Raw genomic sequence first — 7,538 nt, forward strand, 5'->3', positions numbered from 1 at the left:
TTTTTTTTTTTTTTTTTTGGTTGCAGTAGTCACTACTATTTTCACTGGCCGGGGCCAGGTTTGAACCTGCCACCTTTGGTATATGGGGCTAGTGCCCTACTTGCTGAGCCACAGACGCTGCCCCTCTTTTGGCAATTTTAAACTAGCCTAAGTCAGAAGGGCCTAAGGTGGCCTAGTGTGGTGGTTCACACCTATAATCCCAGTACTTGGGAGGCTGAGGTGAGTAGATTGATGGAGCTCAGGAGTTCAAGACTAGCCTGAGAAAGAGCAAGATCCCGTTTCTAAAAAATAGCTGGGCACTGTGGTGGGCACCTGTAGTCCTAGCTACTTGAGAGACTGAAGAAAGGGAATCGCTTAAGCCCAAGAGTCTGAGGTTGCTGTGAGCTGTGACACCATGGCACTCTAGTAAGGGTGACATATTAAGGCTCTGTCTCAAAAAAAAAAAAAGAGCCTAAATTGTCATGCTACATTAACATGAAAATAGGACTGATCATGATCTTACAAATTAATTCCCTTTAGATACAAATTAATCAAAGTCCCAGAGACTTTCTGACATGAACAGACAGATATGATCAGGTGTCATACTAACTTAATTTTGGGAACAGCCTAATTAAAACTCTAGGAAGGAGGCTCCCAAAGAAGAACAAAACCATGACAAAGGGGTCCCCAAAACTGATAGATATTTAGGCTGCGATAGAAAGTCTTTAGAACACACACACAGGTAAAGTAAAAATGTCCCTAAATAAACTACTCCCAGCACCTGACCAGAACTTGTCAGTCATAACAGAAAGAGAGGACACCAAGCTCTAGTTAAAGTGATGCATCCCCCATTACAGTTTAACTTAAAGTGTAATAATTTCTCAAAATATAAACATTCTGCCTTTCCATCAGAATGAACATGTATGAACTGATATATATCAAAGCTTTGTTTAGCAAATGAAACCTGTGTAGAATATCTTATTGAGTGGTGATGAGTGCTATTCTAAAACTCTTTAAAAAAAAAACCCACCTTAGCTTATGCTATCATACACTGAGAGCTGCCTAAGGGTGGTTTCTCCTTTATGGGTCTCAGGCACACTCCTCTATCCCAGCTAACAACACTGGTGGCCCCCACTCTATTAGGCATCTTAGACCTTCCTCCCCCATATGCAGGACATGTAGCACTCACCAAACACCCAGTAGGCACCCTTGGGAACTACATCTCCCTAGCATGTGCTGTAGTGATATGCACCTGTTCTGTCCCACCGAGTATATCTCCTTATCTACTTTGGGGTGCCTACTATGACTATCAGCCTTAATATTCAAATTGGCTGCTTGGCCTATGTTAGGGTAAAAGCCTTAAATGCTACTTCTAAAACTATAAACACTATTAAATTAAAACTTATTTAGGCCGGGTGTGGTTGCTCATGCCTGTTGTCCCAGTGCTGTGGGAGACAGAGGCAGGTGGATCGCCTGAGCTCAGCTGAGTTCGAGACCAGCAGAAGACCAGCATAAGCCGGAGTGAGCCAGAGTGAGACCTCATCTCTACAGAAAAAAAAAAGCTGGGCATTGTGGCGGGCGCCTGTAATCTCAGCTACTTGGGAGGCAAAGGGCAAGAGAATCGCTAAAGGAAGAAAGAAAAAAAATTTTTTTAAAAATTTAAAAAACTTCAAACTAAGATAAGTGAAAGCCAGCTGAAATTGAAAGCAAAAATAAAAAAAAAAAACTTATTTAATAAAGTATTAAAAATCAGGCGGCGCCTGTGAGTCAAAGTTGTAGGGCACCACCCCCATATGCTGGAGGTGGCAGGTTCAAAAATCAGGCTGCAGTAAACTACTTAGTACAGAAACATAACCATAAATGCCAAGATTTCAGAAGTATGTATTATTTAAAATTTGTCAGATAATACTTACTTAATTAAAAGAAAATATAGGCTTGGCCCCTGTAGGCTAAGGCACCAGCCACATACACCTGAGCTGGCAGGTTCGAATCCAGCCCAGGCCCACCAAACAATAATGACAGCTGCAACCAAAAAATAGCTGGGAGTTGTGGAGAGTGTCTGTAGTCCCAGCTACTAGGGAGGCAGAGGCAGGAGAACCACTTGACTCCAGGAGTTGGAAGTTGCTGCGAGCTATGATGCCATGGCACTCTACTACCCAGGGCGACAGCTTGAGGCACTGTCTCAAAAAAAAAAAAAAAAGAAAATACAAACTGTTACTTATACAATCCATGACACGACTTAGAGAGAAGGATTCTTTTACACTGAAGTACAAACACTATATAGGGTCCTGGTTACCTGACATTGGCTGGCCGTGCACAATAGCTCTGTCTGGGGGGCCCTCTGTTAGAACTCCTAGTGTGAATACTGTACGTGTTGCTCTGTATGAATCATGTCTGCTTTCATGTCTCCAGTCATTCTGTAAGTTTCAACTAAAGTGCCTATGATCTCAAAGTTAATGTCTTAAATCATAACTATTATTTCTATACTAAAACAAAACAAAGGTCTTTTTTAGTAAAAAAGAGAAAGTGTCACCAGCCACTGTTAACCTGAGCAGCCATTTCATACAAGACCCTGCTGGTCAAGCTCTAACAAGGCCAGATAAGTCTGCGTGCTGACATTTGGAAATTGTTTATTTACTCCCAAGGCCTACTGTCACAGTTTAAGTTGAGAAACTGAACTCCATGGGGCCTGCCAAAGACCCAGAGCCCTGTGTGTACCCACTAAAATGTTAACTAACTATAAATTTAATCTAAAATAAAAAGACTTTAAAAATAAAAACACTTTAAAATAAAAAAATTATACAACTTTGTAACCTATAAAAATATGTTTAATATATATTATAATAAATAATAACATTACTAATGTTTACTTTGACTATAAAAATTAAAAGTAAAGAGAGGGTAAAACGGTTTTTTGAAAAGATATCCTTACTGTTCTCCAGAATTGCTGAATTTTCTGTAAATAAAAATGAAACTGTTGATCTCTCATCTGACTCTTCACTGATTACCTTAAGTGACAGATGGACAGACTCCCAGAGTTCTAGGATAACAGACATGAGCTAAGGCATGAGCTATCTGTGCCCAGCATCCTATACAGTTTTGGGGGGTTTTTGTTGTTGTTTATTTGTTTTTGAGACATAATTTCACTATGTTGCCCTCAGTAGAGTGCTGTGGCATCAAAGCTCACAGCAACCTCAAATTCTTAGACTTAAGCAATTCTCTTGCCTCAGCCTCCCAAGTACCTGGGACTACAAGTGCCCACCACAATGCCTGGCTATTTAAGCCTAATGTGTCTCTCTTAGACTTTCAGTGGTCTTAAATTTAAAAAGCTAATTTGAAGTCAAAAAGACCAAATTTAAAATTTTAATCTTGGAAAGTTTGTCAAATATCAAAGACTTAAAACATGTGCTCAAACAGAATCATAAGTCAAAAGATTCTGAAAACAATACAGGAAGTTACATGGGTGGCTTAACTCTTTTAAGGTTTAGTTTTCCAGTTACCGAAAAGGTAAAGAAAAAAAAATCAGCTCAAGCAATTTCACCAAGGGTAAATTAATATTTCAGGAAAACTTTTTGTTTTAACCAAATTTCATAAATTATAGCTAAGTAGGTAACACGCAAACTCCATATTAGGAGTTCTATCCAATGTGTATAGAATCTATAAACCTACTAAAAATTTTTTGTTTTGTCCACACTCTCCGTTTCTTAAATAACCAGTTGTTCTATTCAGGACAAAAGTTTACTACACAAGATCCTTTCTTACACAATACTTTTTTTTTAATCTGTTAAACTTTTCTTACTAAGAACACTTTTCATAAAACAGGATCACAGTTTACTACAAAGTTAGTCATTCACTTAGCCAAACTGATATATTAGAAGATTTTAAAAGTCAAAATCCTATTTTCGGGTAGAGAAAAGACTTAAGTTTCTAAAAAGAAATCATAGACAGCTGAAGTATTATAGCTTACCAATCACTCACATAACATAAGTTTTAGGTTTTTAAGTTATTGAAGAGTATTTTGAAACAATATAGGCTCCCTTCCAGATGTCTTTTCTGGTCCTCCTAAATTTCACGTGATGACCTAATATCAGAAACCTTAACTAAACCAGGCACAGTAGTTCACACCTGTAATCTTAGCAGTCTGGTGGCTGAGGTAAGAGGACCCCTTGAGCTCAGGAGTTGGAAACCAGCCTGAGCAAGAGCAAGACCCCATTTCTACTATAAATAGAAAAACTAGCCAGGCTTTGTGGTGGGCACCTGTAGTCCCAGCTACTGGGGAGGCTGAGGCAAGAGGATTACTCAAGCCCAGGAGTTTGAGGTTATGAGCTATGATGATGTCATAGTACTTTGTCCAGGGTGACAGAGTAAGACTCTGTATCAAAAACAACAAAAAACCTTAATTAACTTACCTGGTACAAAAACAAAACAGGATGACTGAAGGGCTTAATTTTTTTTTGTTTTTTTATTTTTTTTGGCCGGGGCTGGGTTTGAACCCGCAACCTCCAGCATATGGGGCCAGTGCCTTACTCCTGTGAGCCACAGGCGCTGCCTGGAAGGGCTTAATTTTTTCCAGAACAGTATAGGGGGCAAAGCTACACCAGGGAAGTGGGACCCATGTGGGCTGGACTGTGCCTTGTAGCTGCTAGCACAGGCACTGAGAACATGTCCTTACATTTATTATAGTTATTCATTAAAATTAAGACCTTAAGTCTACAGTTAAAATTTAGCAAAATTTAGACACGTCCTAGCGTGAGAGCCAAACTAGCTCCATTCTTGGCTGTTTACAGCACAAGCCCCATTCCTGGCTGTTTACCGCATAAGTTCCATTCATAGCCCCTCCGCCCCAACCTCTGCCAGTGAAACCTGCAGGGCCACTCCCTGCTGCCTCTCCCCCACCCCAGGTTGCACAGCCACTGAGCCGTAAACTGAGTCACCTTAGGCAAACAGCTGCTATAATAAACAATAAGTTTCTATTACCTTGAAATACAGGTAACCAGGTTGCACCAACTCTAGCCCCCGGTTAAGGGACCCCCCACCCTTCACCTGTACCAATCCAAATTCACCTTTACTAGTGAAATCATCAACTACCAATGCAAATCCTCCTTTACTTCCTCCTTTACTAATGAAATCACCAACCACCAATGAAAAGTGTACTCGTATCCGACCCTACCCCTGTTGCTTTCTGTACCCATAAAAACTTCCTCCACCCCGGGTTCGAGGCTCTTCCTTGGTGTGTACACTAGGAGAGTCCAAACCCGGGTTTGAATGAAACCTCACCTCATGCCTTTTACATCGGAGTGTGTCTCGGATTTGTCTGTTGGGGCTGTTTGGGAGAATAATTTTCGGACCTAACACTAGAAGTGCCACTTTTATGATCTTAAAATATCTGAGTGAAGAAGACTTGAAAGTAGGGAGTCTCTGACCATTTCTCATTGTGGTGGCAAAAGTTGTTACAGTCATGAAGGATGCTTAAGTTAAGGGTGTCTTTAGGCTACTGAGAGTGATTATTAAGTCCGCATTGAGTCCTGGCTGTGTTATGAGATGCTTAGGCAGGATACTGGGTGTGAAGTGACAGTGTTTAAGTTGTAGAGAAGGTGGGGTGAGGACAAAGGCTTTCAGGGCAGGCCAGAGGAAAGAGTGTCCTGAATTTTAGTGTGACTGTCCTGAGAGTCTTTAATCCAGACATGCTCAGTTTAATCAACCATTCAGTTGAAGAAAGTCAGAGAGTGGGGCCCAGGTGATGATGTCCCACGAAACCCCTCGTTCGGAGATGCAGAGGAAAGCACTGCTAGACAAAATGATTGGAATGAAAAGGGGGGCTGAGGCTCTGTCAGGCACACAGCTGACACCCATGTTTATTGAGCTCCTTATAAACTTGTCTTAGTAAAGGTTAAAAATAGCAAAAAGAAGAAAAACAAGGTAAGATATTAAAACTGCCAGTAAAACTCCAAATCAGCACAAAACTGCTACTGATCACAGCACAGTTAAAAAAGGCAGGTACAGGATACAGCAGCCCACTGCCTCAGCAAGTGTTATCTCCAGCTACAACCTGGCGAGACTCACCAGCTATCTTATCTGTAAACATGACGGTCTGCTTTTAGGCAGATCTAAACATAGTCTCAGAATAAGAAGCTTAGAGTCACGTTCCTCAGGGAGCACTTGAGAATAGACTACTATGCTTAGGTACAGGGGGCTGCACCCCAACATTTCCCCCTTTCTATTTATTGGCCTCAATTGCGGCCATAGCCAAGAAGACTGCAGCATATTGTTCACTGGTCTTCTTTACTCTAAATAAACTTTTGATGATCAAATACAATGCAAATCCAATAAGGCAAAACAGAAACAGAGAACCAGTGGCAGTGCCAAACAAAGTATGAATCTTATCTATAGGATTTAACTGAACAATACCATCTGAAACACCTTTTAAAATTTCATCTCCATTATTTGGTTGTATCTTTTGTTCAGATGTACTATACACTTGATGTTGTAATTCAATAATCTCAGAAGTTAAATTTTCATGATTCAATAAATGTTTTTTTAACTTTACTCCAAGGAAACAAAGTCTCATTATAAATGAGTTATACAATAAGAAGAAACATTCCAATCACATTTTAATTTTCTCTGCTTTTCTAAACTATACAATTGATCACCTAATAATATAGCTGTTTGTTCTAAATCAGCCAATTCATTATGTATTTCAGTGTCAATTTGTTTTTGAGGCACCCACAGTCTTTCAGCTTTTCTATGCCATTGAGTCACAAATTTTTCAGTCTTAACAGATTCAGTGAGGGCAATTCCAGCAGTGGCTGCGGAAGCGGTAATGGCTATGATCCTCCAAATTGCCGCTATCAGGAAACTAATAAATCTCTTCGTCCTCTTTGTCAACCTCTGGGCAAGGTTCGCTAGGATGGAAATGGCAGGAGACTCTTCCCATGGCCTCATCATTTTCACAGGCAGCCAAATGCCAGTTCTGGCCTGGAGTAAATAGATCCTATCTTGGAAAAAATCAAATCTCATAGACACATTAAAACAAGTAAACAACCGACATTTTCCAGGACAATGGATTTCACCTATCTGTTCATTCCAAGTGATATTTCCCACTAACCAAACATAAAGAAGCTTCACACAAGCAGAAACAAAATATGCTTTCTTCCACTTAAAATGAAAGATGTGTTGAGAGTTTGGCTTAAACTTAGATATACAGGTTTCTCTCCAAGCATGTAATCCAAATAATGCTGCTCCAACTTTCCATAAATCAGGCTGTGATGGATACCCATTAATACCAGGAGCAGGTGGTGTAAAACCACTTTCCTTCCATACTAATTCTTTTGAGGAAGAATAAATTATAACACTTGCATTTCTTATATGTTCCAAATAACTGTAACCAGATCCTGATTTCTCTTCAATGTATGCCAAAGGTCTCCAATCTACAACAGAGCCAAATTTAGTTTGCCTTAAAATATATAAATGAGAGCCTCGACATTTTGACCAATGAATCCAATTTTTTGTATCAGTGAATACATGTGGCATACAATGAGGCAAAGGAGGCAATGAAGCCT

This window comes from Otolemur garnettii, unplaced genomic scaffold, assembly GCF_000181295.1.
Source record: "Otolemur garnettii isolate 467f Iridium unplaced genomic scaffold, OtoGar3 scaffold00304, whole genome shotgun sequence".
NCBI classification, from domain to species: Eukaryota; Metazoa; Chordata; class Mammalia; order Primates; family Galagidae; genus Otolemur; species Otolemur garnettii.